The following is an 18,980-nucleotide window of genomic DNA, read 5'->3' on the forward strand; positions in this document are numbered from 1 at the left end:
ATTGCTCTTGGAGCAGCTCCTGCCTTTCGACGGATACATGCATAAATCTCCCGCACTTGCACACAAACAAATCACGCTATGATGGGGCAAATGAATGAATGACTCCCCGTGTAGTTTTCCCCCCAGCAATTACTTACACAAGCCAACACAAGCTTCGGGCATTGAACCGCACCGAAGGATCCGCATTGGGAGGATAACACAAATCAGAATACCCAATGCCATCGCATTTTTGCTGGCCAGTGTTTGTTGTGAGCCAGTACAAAGAATTACGAGCCCGGACTTAGTCAGACCTGCCATGTCCTTGCAAATTTATAAGCACCACGTTTCCTGTTTTCCTTTGGGCCCGCGCATTTTACGAGTACGAGAGATATAGAGGGGTATATCGTACATGTGGGTCCCGTGCCAGAACTCGAACCCGAACCCGCCCCGTACCCGAACCCGACTCTGGTGTTAGATTGATGATGCAGGTGAGTTACGCTGCGACCTGGCTGATATATGGCCGGATGGGACTGCTGCCAGAGAACGCTTTTAATTGAAAACCAAAATGACTTTTGCCCCAGGGAAGGGTGTGTGGTGTGGTCGCTGATGATTTTATGCTAATCTATGCAACTCAGAGGCGGAAAAGCCGCGCAAAGATCCAAAGCCAAGTGCCCCAAGTCGATTCATTGAAATTCTGCATAAATTAAGCGGCAGAGCAAGTCGCTCCTTTTGTCTTCTCGAATATGTCAGAGTAAAATAAACAGTCTCGTTATAATTATGCGAAGTTAAAAACCATCCAATCCCCAGCCTTAAGCTGGCTACTGGCATCCCTCCTGTTCTCAGGTGTTTGTGTCTCAGCTCAGGATTTTTTATCTTCGGCTGCACCTGCTGCTGCTGCTGTTGGCAAGAGATGAAGTCGGTGGCTGCATTGTGGTTCAAAATTCAATTAAGATCGCCGAGGCGCTATTATTTTTATGATAATTAGCCTGGCTGTAACTTTCGGTCTTGACCACACAATCCGGTCAAGGCGACTTGCAGGACTTGCAGGATGCTGCAACTGGCATGGGACAAAGGATATGCCGCTTAGCCGTATCCAAAACTTTCCCCAAACAAAGCCGCAACTTCGGCCGCAAGTTGAGTGGAATTTTGAGAGATGTGGCAGTGGCAGTGGCAGTGGCAGTGGCAGTGGCACCAGCAGTGGCCAGCGTGCATCGACTGGTCGCTTAATTGGCTTAAAGCCCCCCAAATCAATTTATGCACCCAAACAAAAGTCGGACCCAGCCGCCAGCCTAGCGCAGCCCTAGCTCTAGTCGAGGCCGAGGCTGGTGGTCCTTCATTTCCAGTTGATTGGCATCTAGCACTCGGATTGATTGCGTATACGCAGTGCAGTGTGTGTAAGTTAATCGAGTGAGTTGAGGCCGAACCAAAGTAGCTTCAATGAGAGTCATAATACACCTTACACATTTATTTTGATTACTTGGAAGTTTTATAGCAGCAGAAAAAACTTGGATTTCTTATGATATTTCATATTCAATCTGAGCATCTGAAAGCTAAGAAAGTTTTCATTCCTTTCTTTTCGAGTGCGAAAAACTATCCAACTTTTGCTTAATACATTAGTTAAAAACCCCAAAAAATGCGCTTAATTCAAGATGATTTATCTGGGCATACTATATCTGATGCAGTTTTAATTATATTTTTTTTGTGCTCCTCGACATTCTCTTTCTATTTTTAGACGAAATTGTTTTTCGCTCTAACTTTTGTGCAGCCGAATGAAATATTTTGATTTGCCGCTGCCTGTGGCAAAAGTTCGTTAAAATATTCATAATTACTTGGCGTGTGATGCGACGCCACTTCAGGCACCTCCAACCCCCGGTGCCCATTCCTGTCCCCATTTTCCTTTCGCGTTGCTCCTTCCGCTCCGCCCGAGATCGGACCAGGACCAGGGGAAAACTTGCAAAAGAAAACAGAAATTGTGCTACTTAATGAGCAAGGATGGAAAACTTTGGACGAAAGTTTCGCAAGCGAAATGGGGGCGTGGCCACCCGGGCACATTTAAAATAATTACGAATTTATTTAAGCTGCTTTATGGTGAAAAAATAATTTACAATAGATGTCGATGTCGCCATCGCCATCGCACGAATAACGAAAATTTCTGCCAAAGTTATTTTCGCTCGCTCTTCGCTTAACCCTTGAAAGCCGAAAATGGAATTTATATATATGCTTATGTCATAGATGTACAAATTTGCAGAATGCTTAGTCGTAAAAAAATATTAGTATTCGTTGTGCCCCTCCTGTTGTATCCTATTTTACATTTTTAATGGCTGCCAGGGCCATTTCATGGTCACACACAAAAGCTGACAGTCGGCCGATACTCCACATGTATGTACATTGTACACACATACACTTATTTACGAGAATATGTATAAGTATGTACCTCTGCACACAAAGAAGCAATTATCTTGGGCATCCCTTGCCACTCCATAACTACAAGGGAGCCATGGCATCTACTCGCAGAAGAACCGAACCCGAACCCCGCTCCTATCCTCTCCTCTCCGATAACATGTGTAAAGCGCACACAAAGGACAAGTTTCGCTTTCGCCAAGTCCATTTGCAGATTCTCTGCTGAAAGCGGGTTAAAGTAACAAAACCAGAACTCAGACTCGGACCCGGACACGGGCCAGGACCAGGACCATGTACTCAGTCGACTCCTGCCTGCCATTCGTATTGTGTACGCTTTTTCAGCTCCAGCTCTGTTCTGTTTGTGGCTCTCTCTGTCTCTCTCTGGCCGCCCGCTGCTGCCTTTACATTTTTGTGTATTTGTGCGTAAAAGCCTTATAAATAAGTTATACACGTGGCAGGAGGCGGGTAATGGGAACAGGAAGAGGAACAGGAACTGGCACTGGAACTGTATTGTCATCCAACTGGGGAAATGGACTGAATGTTGCTTTAAACCCATATTTCAGCTACAATTTTACAGAGCTTAACTCTTTACGGGGCTGCCAAAGGATCTACGAATGTTGGTGAGCAACTTGAAATGGCTGTGGTCAAATTGTCAACTACATTTATATACATATTTACCATGAATTTGAGTCTATATCCTTACAAGATTATCATAGGAGCAATTTCAAGTCATCCTGCTTACAACATCCAACAACACAGCAACACTCTCTCACAGTTACTAGACAAAATTTCCATTCCCGCCTTCGGTGGCCATTATGGCCAAGTGTGAAATGGCACAAATCGAATGAAAATCGTTGCAGTAAAAGCAAAAGTCATGCGGCAAAGTCGAAAGTGTTACGTTCTAGCCTTTTCTAGTCCTGTTTCAACGGCCAGCCGAACTCATGTATAATTTACAATATTTATTTTACCCGAACGAAGGATACAACGCACTCACATGCGAGAGACTCCATCGGTTTGTGGCCTCAAGTTTCTGGCTGAGGGATTTCGGGAATGAGTGGGCGCATTCATTTGAGTCGCCGCCTGCTTTGCATGGAAATTGAAAATTACTGCCTGGTAGCAGATCACACTCGACTTGAGGCAAGGGCAGGGACAGGAGCAGGGGCAGGGGCTGCGGCAAAGAAATGTTAGGGAGACGTCTGCCATTCATAGGCAGAGGCTTAGCAAAGGCTCAAATGAAATTTACACAAGTAGACCTAATTGTGAGAGAGAGAGTTCCAAGGAAGCGAGCGGCAATTGAAGTAAGCAATTAGCAGCCTGCAGGCAGTAGGCAGGAGCCAGACCTCGCCATATTGATTTGCAATTAAGCGCAGCGAAACCTTGTAAAAAATAACCATAAGGATATTTCTTTTTTGCGCGTGGGAGTGCCGAGCTGTGCGGTGTGGTACGGTGCGGTGCGGTGCGGTGCGGACCGGGTACAGCGGTGGCTTTTCATGCAATTCAACTTAATGATGCGCGAACTATTAAGCGCATTAAGAGCCATTTTTTGTTGCCTTTACCTCCTTTTGTCTGCCACGCAACCAATCCAGTTCGACCCTCCAGGGGCACCCTCTCAACCCTTGCGGCATTCAGAAGGTAAAAAAGTACTCCTCGCGGCACGAACATTTATTACCTTTGACACGAGCCATTAAATAATTTAACGCGCTGCGTGGTAGGCGAAAAAAACCTGAGAGAGTCAACACCGTTTGCTGATGACACCTGGCACACGTGAGTGTCAGCCGGAAATTAAATTAATATTTTTTCCTAACTACTTATAAAGCTTTTAGCAGGGCTTTGTCCTCCTCCTCAGCCTATCTGGGCCCTGCCGTATCCCGTCAAGCCAGGGTATGCATTTATTCCTTCGCCTATTTGGTATTTAGGGTCACATTTTGTGAGTATACTCGTACTATTGTGATGGGTATTGCACAGTCGGGAATATTTACTTCCTGCAACGTTTCTGTTTGGTCTGGGCATAATCGAATTGAACTCTCAGTCGCTGAAGCCTTTGGGGGTGTGGATAAGCAATTGAATTAGGCTAGAAGCTAGGGGAAGCTTCTGCTGGCTGGCACCCGCGTGAGGAGCAGCTAAAAATTGAAATTTAATTTAAAATACATCAAGCCGGCATTAGGGGTGCGGCAGCCAAATGGCAGATGGCTGTGGCAAAGACAAACCCATGCAGCAAACAAGCAAATAAAAGGCACAAAAAAGTAACGCACACACACATACTCTGGAAAACAAGCTAAACAGACACAGAAAGAGAAGGGACAAGAGGGAGAGAGACAGGGAAGGAAGAAGTTGACATATGACATTTAATTTAGTGTCTTTGGTATGTTGCCTTCCTTTGGCTGGCAGAATGCCAAAAGCATTTGCTCGCATTCATTAATTTTCATTTTCGCAAAAAGAAAGAAAGCGAAAGAGCAGCAGCAGGAGAAGCACAACGAACCCTGGAATACACTACCCAAATGTTCATTATTTTTAAATTTCCATCAATTCTTAGGAGCTCGGCATACCCGTTTCTGTAAAGAAATTTATGGCTAAGCATCCGAAAAAAAGGACGCGAACCAAATGCTTCTTCTGTGTTTGAGTTGAGTGGCAGTTTTTTGCGCTGCTGGCGCTGTCGACGTCATTATGTCGGGGCTCTTTCCATACTTTTCGCTCGGACCGCCCCAGCACCGACGCCGCCCCAGTTCCAGTCTGCCGCCAGGCGAGTGCAGTCGCTGGCTAATAAAATATTTTATGCCGGGCTTATCTGCCATACGAAAAGCATGAGTTTTGCAGCTGCGACAACACACAAAAAGCCGAGGCCCACCGACAACGAATTATTAACAGACTGGCCCCGGCGCCCCTCCGGTCCCCTGTCCATGTGCTTTCCACACCACACCTCGCCATAACCATTAACCACCCATCCAGCCATCCACACAGCCCCCCAGCAACCTCCAACCCACTTTAGCAGCAACATAAACAAAAACCAAGCACCAAAAGTAAAACAAAAAAATTCCCAAAAACTCAGATACACGCACACACAGATGCTCGCACAACACACAGATACTTGCACACACACATTAGAGTTTATGACAGAAAGCAACAGTCCGGACGGAGTGTGAGGTGTGGTCGTGAAGGGTGGAAGGTTGGTCGCTAATTCAGGCTCAGTTTTTGGTCAAGTGCAGTTTCGCCAAACATTTTTACGCTATGATAATAGAACAACATGTGGTTCCATCGTGGCATGAGTGGAAACTTTCCACCTTTTCTCCATCCCTCTCTCCCTCTCTCTCTTTTTCTGCTGAATAGGTGACAAGAGAGTGTTTTTCGGTCTGTGACAGCTGGCAGCTGTTTATGGCTTGCTTTGCCCCCTGCGATCAGCTCTACTTCATTTCCGCAAATGTCATGTTGCATGTTCCTTGGGCAAACAGAAATTTTCAATTAAGTCCCAAAACGGTGAGCGGACTTTAAGGCCATTCAACTTCGATGCAATCAATTGACTCTACAGCCTTTTGTGTTTCGGGATTATACGAAGCTTACTACTCGAAGCATGGAGCATTTGTTCAACTAATCCCTTAAGAGCATAAAACAGTTTGCTCGACACTAGCATCGATTGTTGAAAGGAAATCTGTTGGTTTCCTCCACCTTTTATAGAAGCATAAGCTTCCATCTAAATTATATATATTATAAATCTGGCTTAATTCAAATTATTTGCTAATTGCCTTTTGTATTTGTTTTCTTGCAGGTGAGTCAATCGACCCAATATTTGTCCAGCTTATGGTGAGACAACAGCCCTCTGATTATAACTAGATTTTTCCCGGTGCTTGAAAGTTAACCAATAGTCAGCAAGTTTTTAAAACAGGAGTAGGGAAGACGTCAATGGAAATGCAATGCTGCTGAAAATTCAATGACAACCTGCAGCGAGAATATATTTTCCCTCACTGCGGAAACCAGTTTACTGCTTTTTAAATGCCCAAAAACCCAGCCAAGGCTCAGTGCTCATATTTATTTATACATTTCACCCTCTACCTTTATGGGATGTCGCCGTTGAGACACCTGCCATGGCGACGGGAGCCGTGGCAGTGACAGATAAACAATCACTGCGCTGAGATCCCTGTAGTTGATGCTAAGGATGCTGGAAAAGCCAATGCCATTGCATCATTTTATCCATCAATTTTATACCTTTTGCAAATTGTTTTGCTCTTATTTTCATCCATTTTCTGTGCTTCTGCTTGCTGCTGCTACAAAATGGCAATTGTATTAAGCGCGCACAGCAAGGAGAGGCAAGAAGAGATACTCGTACAGGGAGATGGTAGTAGTAGGAGACATTGTAACTGCCATATAGACACATCAAGTAATTGAATGCAGTTGCGACACGCGGCGACAAAGGGCGCCAAAGGGAGTGGATTGGTGGATTCGAAGGATGGATGGAGAGAGTGTCTCAGCTGGATATCGGGGGCTTTGATTTTGAGCTCGTTCAATGCTATTAGCGCAAGTAAACTACATTTGCTGGTAGGAAGAGGGGGAGGGGAAGGGCGAAAGCTAGAGATGTTCTTCGATTCCGTTTGCTTTGAAATTCGACTTTGAAAATAGTTCACGCTTTTGTATGCTGTGCGAGTATACATACACGTGTGTGATTGATTTTTATCATAATACGAGTGCGGACTAAATTTTTCCTGAAGAACTCATCGAAATTACCATAAATTCCCCACTTAATTGAGGCGAATTCATTACTCGGAACTCCTTTCCTCTCCTCCTTCCTGTGCACCGTCTGTCTCGCCTGTCTCGCTCTCTGCGGGTTCTGGCATTGTCTCTGGCTCGGCTCGTCGGGTATTTGCTCAAGTGCTTTGGCGCTATGGGTCTCTTGGTGTGGGTTTGGGTGTCGGTGTAGGTGTGGGTGTGGGTGTGGGTGGGTTCTGTGTCAATAGATGCCATACATAGAAGGCATTTTATTCGCCATGAGGAGGCGAAGGCAGAGCAGGAGCAGTAGGAGCAGCAGCAGCACCAGCAGGAGGAGATTGAGTGAAGGATAGGATAGTCATCGTCTACTTTGCATAGAATTGAAATTTGAAATTGGAAATTGAAAATCGCTTTGCCAACTGCTACGTCGAGTGCGGATGCGTGGTGGGGTATGGGATCTGTCTGTCTGATTGACAATGCATTGGATTTGCATTAAATAATCGAACTACGCGCTTCTGTTGCTCTTCAGCCATTAAGTTGAGCAAATATGCCCAGATCCATTGCATAAAGTACTCCGCCCAATCACGTCATATAAGCCATTTTCAAAACTACATATAGCAAATGCATCGATGACAGGCAGGCACAACAATTTATCAATTTGCAGTGGCTCAAACTCAAAGTTACCCAATAATATAGTTTCCATGTTCCACGCTGCTGAATAGAAAGGTTAGGAAGCTGTTCCCTGGGGCACTTCGATGCCAAGCAGAATTGGAGTTTTGTGGGTATTTGCGTAATCGATTTTGTAGCTTCCCCTGTGGCTCAGCGTTCTGGTTGCTTGTTTGCAAGATTTCGTTTATTTGTTTGCAATATGGCCTACGAGAATGTGGTGCACTGTGGGCCAGATTACATAATGCGCTTGTGTGAATTTCCAGGATTCGGGGCCGTCAAATCAGATTCAAATGCAAAATTTTGATTGGCAAACTTTTGGCCTATACTTTATACCACTGTATTCACATCATAATTCTGTTTTACCACGTCGTATTCCTGTTTGTGTGACTTCAGGCCCATTCCGAATGCCATATACGCCACACCCTCTCCAGTTTGCGGTGGATTCATACTCATCCAGCCAGAAACAGCAAGAGACTGAACGAAATCCGGGCCACAGTTGCAGTTGCAGTTGCAGCCCAGAATCAAAACTCAATCCCAGTTCGAGTGGCTGCAGTTTGTGTGCTGTTTGAGTTTTGGATCTCGTTTTCATTTCGGGTGCATGCATTTTTCCCAGCTACCGGCTACCAGCTATGCATGCGCCATGAGTATAGTATTTGAATAATTCATGCGTGGCAAATGCATAAGTCAGAGCCAACCAGACCACACCACACCACACCACACTACACCACACACCATATTGGACCAGGACCACACATCCACATCCATGCAAAGCCCGTCTAGTAGATGTTGCCTGTCGTTGAATGTTGTCCATTTTATTCAGGGCTTGCCATTGCCATGCCAACGAAATGCTCCAGACCCAATCAGCATAGAGCCCAACTACATAAGTTTAAACGGCTTGAGAGCAACTGAGTTGACTCAATAATCCTCTCACTCTCGACTAAAGTTGGCCTGGGCCCCGGGCCTCCAATTGATAGAAAACCTGTACCTAAAATAGGAATCGATCTGCTGCTTAATTGGAAGTATATTGCACTTTCCGGGATATCGATGATTCACCTGTTATATCGCTTATGGGTTAATGAATTTTTAATTTATCTCACTTTTTCGCCCTTTTATTGCGAATAAAATTGCATTTAAAATGACACAAGGACTGCAAATGTCCTGATTTCCCCAACAATGATTGCCAGTGTGTGTGTATGCTTTCTATGGGATTAATTAGCTGTCATTTATTCATTTATCGATTACATCGCTCACATCCTACCTACGAGTCCAGTATCCGACGGTCAAACATTAATCAAGCGCCAAACTTTCGACCCCGATATCGAGCCTAATTAAATAACAATGAAGTGGGAGCGGAAACATCTGTTTTACAATATCAATTCCTGCAAATAATGAGAACAAAATATTCCCATTCCATACCCAATCCATCAATCAATCAATCAATTCAACATTCCAAAACTCCACACATAATTAGTCAAACCCCGTCTTAGCCAGGGCATATAAATCATCAGTGTACATTTTCTCTATGTATATATATATATATATATATCTACTTTAATATACATATAGAGAAAGATATATTTTTAAGCAGCCATCTGTTGTCCAAGATTCAAATGCTGCCTGTCCCCCTTTTTTGATACATCTGCAATCGCTTCTGGGCGCCTGTCAGATGGTTTGATTTAAATTTATGACTATGTTTTGTCCAAAGCAAGAGGCGCACAAAAAATAATATCTTGCAAAGCACTGGACTTCGACTTGGAGATACTCTTGTGAATAAATATTCAAAGTAGAACACTAAATATATTTAATGAAGAAATACCCGTAGTACTTTATCCTATGTGTTTCAATTCTTCTGAAAGTAGAAGAATCAGTTCTTTCATACTTTCCAATTAGGAAGAGACTTGACTGTCTACAAGAACTATATAACCTATTGATACTCTATGAAGGCATACATATATTATGTCTCTAAAACATGCTTTCCTTCCCTTCGTCAACTGAATACCTCCCACCCCAGATGGGTAAGGGCAAGAAAATCCCTTACTTCACAGGACAGTTGTAAGTTTTTGCTGCCGATAAGATACGAGTATACAAGAATTATGATGCTGCAGTTAGTGTCTGTGCTTGTGCTTGTGTAGAGATAGGAAATGCCCCATGCCTGAAGTGATTTTTCAAGTTTAATTTTAAATTCATTGCAAACTATGGACATAGAGATTGAATTTTTATGAATTGACCAAACAGTTTGTAGCGAGCGCGCGGGAGCCATCTTCAGGGCGGCCGCCATTTTCTAAGTATGTCAACTTCCGGTGCATCAACGGCAGCAGCAGCACGGAAAATACCGTGTAAGTGTTCCAGGAGCTGCTATAATCAATAAAGCTGATGGCGAGTGGCGTGGCGTGCACTTTTTACCACAGTTTATGTTAAACTATTAACAGGATACTCGGCTTCCGTAATGAAGCAGCTGCCGCCGTAGTCGTCGTCGTCGTCGCCATCGACGTCCTCATCCTCATTGTCGACATCGTTGCAGTCCGGACAAAAAGCGGGTCGCAGAAAATAGAGAAAGAAAGGAAAACAGCTGCATTGTTCAGACACAGACACATACATATATACGTATATATATATATATGTATAGTGAAAAAAAGGAGGGGGGTATAGAGAGAGACATTGGTGCAACGTCCTGGGCTAGTGTGGTGGAAAATCGACACTCAATATTAGCACCGTTTATGAGCTATGAATGAGTTACGACTACCAAGTGATGCGGCACCGTCGTCGGCCGCCTGCTGGCAACCGCATTTCCTCCTCTTCCTGTCGATGAGAGCATGGCTCTGTGTATGGGTGACCCACTTTGATGCATACCCCACTAATGCAGCGTAAAGTTCACACTTTGTTGATACTTTAAAACTAAGACCAGCAGCGGCAACAGCGGCAACAGTTTCATTTCCGGTTCCGGGCGGCAGTAACCGAAAAATGCGAAGCTCATTAATCATACTCAACAATGAAGCACTTCCATTTCTCCGCTGTACTCTCCCCTCGATCTCTGCCACATTAATTAACTCATAAATCTTTTGTGCATATCAAACGACAGAAATTGGCTGTGGCAGTGGGATGTGGGAATGCGGATGGGCCTTTCGTGGTCAATGCTCCGCTCCCTCATACATGTATAACCAATTATTTCTGCTCAAATCACTCGACATAGGTGAGAGAGACAGAAGTACGATAGAGAGAGAGAGAGAGTGAGAGGATTGGCAATTTGATTAATGTACGAGAAGCCGCACCTCTGAAATATTGACATGCCCTGGCAGCTGTCGGCATTGTTTTTCCCTTAGTTTCAGCTGCTCGTCTATCCCATCCATATATCCATCTATCAGAATGGGTAAAAGTCATTTCAACAGCCTGTTATGCCTGTGTTTCATCCAAGTGCTGAAAATCGAACTGGGGTCTATCAATTTTTGTGCCTGACAGGGCTTGAAAGATGAAAGTGGCGCCAATTTATGAAAGTTGTGGCAGTTCGATTTTGGCACCGAGATTGTTGCAAAACAATTTGTGATGTTACACAGAAATAAATATTATTTAGCCATAAATTTAAAATAAAGTGGTTTCAAAGTTCTCAGTTCAAAGATCAAGCATCATAAATTGCGGGACTCATGCCCAAAATTGGACGATTAAAACTAAAATTGTAGGGAGCCATGAGCCAAGAATCTGAATAGTAAACGGATACATTTTTTTGGATCTGTATAAGTTCCTGTTCGTCGTGGTAGTTTCTGGGTAACTGTCTTGTTCAATGTTAAACCCATCCCATTAACCTCTATCAGATTTGAGATTTTGTACGTACCTAAGAGGAAAGTAATAACTTTTTTGTTGTATGTACATTTGGTGGCATTAAATGAAAGTATCCCCCGCTTGAGGGGCGAATTGCAAGACATTTCGCAGTGGAGAGGTGCCTGCAAAATGGCGTGTGTCTTGATTTTATGGCGTGTCGAGTTGCTCATCGCGTCTCCCATCTACATCGCCATCTCCCGTCACAGTGCCTTTTCCATCATCATTTGCAGTTAGTGCATCATTTGTATGCATTAAAGATAAACACGGGGCAACATCGGCACATGCAGCGGGTGCACCCGGGTGTCATCCCAGGTATACATTAAATTCCCCGTCGGAAATTCGGGGACTTACCTAGAACTGCGGGTTGGTGGTGGCTCCATCAAATGTGACATCAAATGGGACCGAGACTGAGATCTGGTCTGAGTGTGAGTGGGTGTGCGTGGGAGTATTTGTGGCTTTCCATTGTGTGGCAGGCCAACTAGGGGGTGTGGCCATGGTGGTATGTATGTATGTATATATAGAGTACTTATCACGATGATTATAATCAGAGAGCAGCCAGCAAAAAGCAGCAGTGGCAGAGGCAGCGGCAGCGGCAGGGCCACTTGGTGCTTGTAATGTTGTTTGTTGCTGCTGCTGGCGGCACTTTACGACGGCTTGCTGCACATCAAAGGCACCGCGTAATGAGCAGCACACGCTCAGCGACCAACTTTCTCCACTCTGTTCTGCCGCTGTTCTTGCCCCCATCTCCAGCTCCGCCTTCCCATTGGCATTTCCATTCGTTTTTCCCATCCCCCTCCCCATCCCCATCACAATCCGCGTATCTCGTCCTGTCGTCTGCTAGCGCAAATTGACTTTGTCTGTGTGTTTTTGACACCTGCGGCAATTCGTTTTCATGCCCATCCCCCTGCCCCCATTCCGCCCCCTCCATCCCAGGGCCCGGACCACAGGCGGCTCTCGCATCAAAGATAATTTAAAGCGAACGCGAAACTAGTTCACGGGTAGCCAGCCCCAGTGGGGACTGCGCGGCCGGGGAGGGGGCGTGGAGCAACCTACATATTTTCTGCCTGCTACTTTTTCGGGGCGTGGCAGGGGCCGTGGATCACTATTTGCTTTTTGGCATGCTGCTTCATAGCCGCAAGTGCCGACATTCTTTAGTTGCTAGTTTCTCGGCAAAAGCAGAGGCAGTGGCATCAGCAGCAGAGTAGTTTCGGTTTCTCTGCCAGCGCCGGAAAGTATGCCATGAATTTTGCGTGCTTGAAACAATTTCTCGAGAGCCTGAGAGCGAGGAGACCACACCCTTTGTGGACAGGCAAGCATTATATTGCCAAAAGCTATGCAGCCCGTGTGGGATGCAGGTACCAGGAACTATCTCAACTCGTATGTATCCACCTATAGTTGAATATACTTTCTGCCCCAGCCTCTGTCCCTTGCCCCTTTCCACCGTTCAGACAAATTACTTAGCATAATTGCTGATTATAAGTTCGCTTTATGCTAAAGAGATATCACCCGGGCATTAGCATTGCCACCCGTGACATTTTCAGGTCCCGGCTCTTGTCGTTTCATGTTTTCGTAATTTGTTTATTACACTTACACCTCGGGCTATTTATGCAAACATATTTCCGTAGCCTGTAGCCTGTAGCCAGTAGACTATCTGCAACTTTGATGTACAACCAGCAGCATTTTGTTCCTGCTGCTGTTAACCTGTATATATGCTACATTTACTCGTATTTTGTACGATGTCTGGTGCTGCTCTTTTGGTCTTTCTTATGCAAATGAGATTACATAAACATAATTAACTTCGGCCGGCCTACGTGTCGTATGAAACTTTTTTGATGGCCATATAAAAGCGCTTGAAGAGCTTTAGCATTAGCCGCTTGTTTTTTTTTATTTTTGCTAAGTTGAGCTCCCAACTTTGGCCATAAAGCCGCAGGGCTCAACTATGGCTGAAATCCTGCACCTGCGTCGCCTCTTTCTTTGGGCAATAGTTTTGCAACTTTCATTCGCCCAAGGGGGAGAGAGAGAGAAAGAGAGTGGCAGTGCCGGGCCAGCAACAGTTTGGCGATTCTATGGTCCTGTGGGTAGTACAGTTTATTGATAAGCAGCGGGGATAATGCAAGTGCCAAGTGCGAAGTGCATTTGATGTGTGGGGGGTTGCGAACTGCTTGAGTGCATGGCTCTCAAATTGAAGTCAACGGGCCATAAGTGAGATGCATTTCCAGCACAATCCATATCCATATCCCATTGTGTGTGTGTCCTCTCTCGGCCCCATGCTGCGCCCTCCATTCGAGCTGAAGCTGTCACTGCTGCCGATTGTCCTGGTTACTGTTGCACTTACTCTTTGTCTCTCTGGCAGCCAGGCAATGTGGGTGTGTGTCAGTTGCGCGTTTAAAGCTCAATTGGTTCAAGTGCGAACGCATTTGTGCCCTCGCCCTCGGGGGCGGCCCTCAACTTACAAAGCAGTTACTTGCTGCATGAATTGCGTATTCTCCTGTTACGGAGCTTCCCCTCTTGCTTCTGTCAGTAATTTGTGTGGCTTTAAAGACAAATTAACCTCAGAAATCCCCATTCTCCCACTCATACGAGACAGACAAGAGCTGCTCGGGGGGCTGACTAATGAAGCAGCTACTCCAATCCGACAGATGATCCATTGAATAATTGCCAGGGGAGGTCAGCTGCAGGACTGCAGATAGATTGAAGCGAACCCCCTCAAATAGCATTGGTGGCATGGGCACCACTCTCACATTGCAGTTGCAGCTTCCGCCCTGCAGCAACAATTCACCTGGGTCGGCCAAACCCTTTTGCATAGCACTTAGAACGAGTTACGAGCTCCATTTCGTACTCCAGAGCTCTCCCTACACTTCCCTTCCCCTCTTCACTGCCGCCTAAATAGTCCGTTGAGTGCAGAAGGCAATAAATGCTAATATTTTATTTAAAACGCTGATGCTGAAAGCAAATGCATTTCATGTCCCCACACACACACACACAGCCAAGCCCGTTCTCTTTTTCCCCTCTTCCTTGTGGAAGCTTTTGGGGCGCCGCCAGCGAAAAATTAGCTTTGTCTGAGTCCCGAGTCCCGCGTCTCGCGTCCCACGTCCTGTGCGGGTGAAAGCTCGAAGCACTTGAAATTAAATATTGCGTATTCGCCCCACTGTACGGCACTGTGCCGTCATAAGGGTGGTATGTGTGCACTTCACGCACATTTGCACATCATTTTCGTTCCGTTCCTCTAGCGACTGCTCTCTGCTCTGCCCTGGTACAGACGTAAGCCTCTTTTCTATGCCCAAAGTTTGGCCCGTTTGCTCAATTTATGGTCCCCTGCTGTGCCAATGCTTCAATGTTTCAGCTCATTTGCAACCCTTTGGCCGCCACTCACACGCTCGCTCATGAGACTTCAAAAACGTTATTTATGCAAAAATAATTTTCAAATGCCTCGCATATTTCTTCACGTTGGGTCCCCCATATCCCCGCATATTCATAACCTCAGTCGGGCAGTCAAGCCACAAGAGTGCTGCTTCCAGCCCCACCGTCCCTGTTTTTTTACGAATCAAGAATCTAATAAAACTTTTGCCAGCTACCTGGCAGCGGCAAAGGCAGCGCCAGCTGCAGCGGCACCTACAACAGCAATACATCTGCTTATTTGCTTATCATATGCAAATTTTCGTGTTTCAAGTTGAAGTTTTCTTTCCCGAGTATCAAAAAGTACACACATATATATATGTGTATATAGTATATATGTATGTGTATAGCAAACCCAAGAATGTTTAACAAGCTACCTGAGGGCGCTCATGAGCAAAAGTTCAAATAACAAAATTTCTGCTTTTACTTTTACACTCAACCCAACCCTAAAAAAAAAACAAAACACGAAACGAAACGAGAATATATGTATACAAAAAAAAATACTCTGCCCGGTATTTTGGCTTAGCTCTTTTTCGCCCTGCACCTCCTCTGCGTCATGATTACGTTTTTGTGTGTGTGTGTGTGCGTGTGCTCCTTTGATTATACAACTCTCTCTTTCCCTTTCTCTCATGCTATCTCTATCCCTCTATCGATTTGGTCCTGCCTCTGGCAAATGTACTGGGGAGTATTTACAGAACACAGAATTTTTGACTACAGCTACGAATCTCTTTGCTCGTATTTGCCAAGGAAATTATTAAAAATATCTACAAATTATGCATACATCAAGATTTTGCACACAATTCACGGTGCTCATTGAAATTTGCATAATTTCCGAAAAATGCACTCATCCAGATGGTACAGTCGACTAATAACAGGGCAATCAATGGCAGGGAAGGAAGAGATACACAGTATATATATAACACTTGGCAATTACATAAAATAAATTTGAATATATCAAGCATCTGCCAGAACCGGACTGCATTGAATTACCATCTTCATCGTCCCGGAAAATGCGTATTTCAAGTGGAGTGTGCAGTGGAATCCCATGCGGGGGGCAAAACAATTGAGTGTGCTGTGGGGGCGTGTATGTGGGTTCTTTGAGTATTCTTTACGCAGACTGCTGAAATGAAATTCAATTACAACGGACAGAGACAAAAGCAATTACAAAAACAATGCCAAAAATGGCAGCTTCCATTGGGGCCGTGTTAATATATCAGTCCGAAAAGATGCAACAAAAAATTGCAGAAGAAAGCGAATGTTGACGATGGTGCAGGCGGTGCAGACGGTGGAGAGGCGCATGCAAAACAAATAACACGGAAATGAAAAACGAACTCAACTGGAAAATTGCAAGAGTCCCCCGTCCCAACACAGAATACACCCACACATACATATACATACACACAACAAACGGAAGTTGACTCGCCAGCCTTGTTGCCGTCGACGCCGTTTCCGGCAGAGTTTCACTCTCGTATTGTTGCTGTTGCCTTTTCTGCTGCTGCTGTGGTTGCTCTACCGAGCGCTGCCTACTAAAAAATTTACTGGCGCTTAAAAATGGCAAACAAAGAGAGAACAAGAAGGAGGCAGCGGCAGAGGGAAGTACAGACAAAAAGAAAGAATGACAGAAAGAAAAGAGGCAACTACAAGTAGCCCACAAAAGACGTGCACAAAAATGACATAAAATATTTACCACGCTGAAAGACATTTTCATTTCGGCAAAATAGCAGCAACTGCAAAAGCAAAAAAGAATACAACAAAAATACAGGCTCAAGCCCAGACTCAGAACCCGGACACAGCCGCAGCTCATTACGAACAAATTGACGTCCAGCTAACAAATAGTTGCTGTTCCAAATACTCGTAGTTTCAATTCAATATTTGCTGCAAAATGGGAAAAAGAAAGAATACACCCAGAAGTCCTCCCCTCGAAACCGCAATACACCCTCTTCTGGCCACGTTTTTACGAGTGTTTTTAATGCCACTTTTTGGCTGCTGATGCTGCTGCTGCTGCAGTTTTCTGGGGAAGTGATTGAAATTGTAACTGCCGCTGGACACGTCGAGTGCATTCAATGTACGACTCATTCTCTTTATAGCCCAAGTGCTGGTCAGTTATTTTTGATACTTATTATTTTTATGCTGCCACCTCGCTCACTTATCCACTGTCCCCACCCCTGCCAAAGAGCTTGAAGAAAGCAGACCAACAAGTGATAATAAACTGGTAGAAAAACGAAGGGAATGGCAGTGTTGGTTCGGTGTCATATTACAAAAGAGAACAATATATATACACATCGAGCAATTACATAACAATTTGCTGTGCTGTTGCTTGATTGAAGTGCTTTTGGGGGAAAGAATCTTTCTTCTGGCTTCTGCTGAAACTAATCGGGGTCGAAATGGAGTCGGGGAAGAGTCGGAAACATCCCTCCCAAAATTGTGAATTGTATCAGGTTTATCCCGCAGAAAATTATGTTTCAATTCTCTTGCAATTTAGTCGTCAATGCAACTAAGTTTTGTGGGTTCATTATGCCTGGAACGGGCCCCAGAAAATGCCAATGAAACATTTGTGTAATTAAAACGAGTTTCAGTTTTTCTATTTTCATTACGTTAGGCGAAACTTTTCCAACGAAAAAGCGAGCCATGAGTGGACTCTCTCAAAACAACAATTTCCAGAGCGCTAGTAGAAAGTTTTTTGCAGTTTACATTTTTCAATCAAGGAGGGCTGAACCATTTTTGAGGGCAGGACACGTCATCGTCTGGTTTTTATGGTGAGCAGCACAGCCAAACAAAAAAGCTTACACACATAAGTATATACATTTGTGTGTATTAATAAATAGTACGAAAATAATATTGCGCATACGCAGCGTTGACAGGCCGAGCCAAGCCAAATTGTGGCCAAGCCTGTGCGTGTGTGCGTTGCGTGTGTGTTTGTGTGTGAGGGAAAGAATAAATAATAAATAAATATAAACGGTCATATGGAAATGAAATGAAATAATCTGCCAACTAAGAGGCGCATAAATAGCCCTCGAAATGACATTCATTTTGGATGTCGTTTGCTTATGTTGGGCATATTTTCGTTATTCGTTGTGCTCTGCTGTGCTGTTGTCGCCCTGTCGCCATTTTCTGTATATGTCATGTCCCTCTTGTTGCTATTATTATTGTGTGGTAGACTTTTCTGTGCTGCTGGCCTTTGTTCAGCGGTCACAGACACATGTTTTGGGCGCCGCGACTGCTGAATTATGCAGACGACGAACTTTTGATTTGATTTATTTTAGAGACGGAAAAGGGACCCATTTTTATCAAATCAATGCACAAATTACAAACAATTTACACATGGAGTTACCATAATTAATTTAGCGTCGGTCGCAATAGCCTGAAACTGATAAATGTTATTGCCGCTCAGGCGTGACCAGTCTGAAGTGTCTCTCCTACCTCCATTTACCAGGATTCCACATAAGTATTTGTATGTACGAGTATACTCGCAAATACGAATATCTCAAATCATAGTAAACTTTCTCTGTGAAGACTTTGTGGCCCTTTTCCTTCTGACACGTGAAATCTTTTGCGCAAAAACTTTTGGCATGGCAGACAAAATGAATCACAGAAATTTCAAACTGAAGACTGCAAAGTTTTCAGTTCAGTCAAAAGTTTTAGGTTACAGTTTGCCGCTTTCCCTGCCTGGCGAATCTTGAGTCGGCATTAAAACCACTTTGGCAAGTGGCTGCTTGAGTTTTGTCCGACAGAAGGAAAGGAAAATTGAACGAGTTGGTCATGAATTAAATATAAACAACAGTTTATTTGCATTCAGTGTGAACGGATTTGTATATTGGACAGCCGGCAGTTGCATTACAATCCATCTTGTCTTCTTGTGCACAGAGGGACTTTTGCATAACCAAACAATATTCTAATGGATCACATACGTGTACGACTGTCTCAATGGCTGGACAATTACGAGAGTCAACAAACTAATATTTGTTTGTGAGGATTTTGGGGAGATTTTTGATATTTTTCCTGTGTACCGACTTCTTCTGTGCACTTCT

At 44.4% G+C, this 18,980-nt stretch overlaps 1 protein-coding gene across 3 annotated transcripts in view; it reads left to right on the forward strand.

Annotated features, from left to right (window-relative positions):
* Positions 1–18,980, forward strand: part of LOC108156058 (acetylcholine receptor subunit alpha-like 1) — a 63,915-nt gene that overhangs the window by 17,694 nt on the left and 27,241 nt on the right. The window contains exon 1 of one of the 3 annotated variants that reach the window (XM_033388453.1): positions 12,851–12,933. The exons of the other annotated variants lie outside the window; for them this stretch is intronic. The gene's annotated coding sequence lies outside the window, so the exon portion shown is untranslated. Of the gene's footprint in view, positions 1–12,850; positions 12,934–18,980 lie in introns of those variants that run through there. 3 annotated transcript variants of the gene reach the window in all.

The sequence above is a fragment of the Drosophila miranda genome, chromosome 2 (assembly GCF_003369915.1).
Source record: "Drosophila miranda strain MSH22 chromosome 2, D.miranda_PacBio2.1, whole genome shotgun sequence".
Lineage (NCBI taxonomy): Eukaryota > Metazoa > Arthropoda > Insecta > Diptera > Drosophilidae > Drosophila > Drosophila miranda.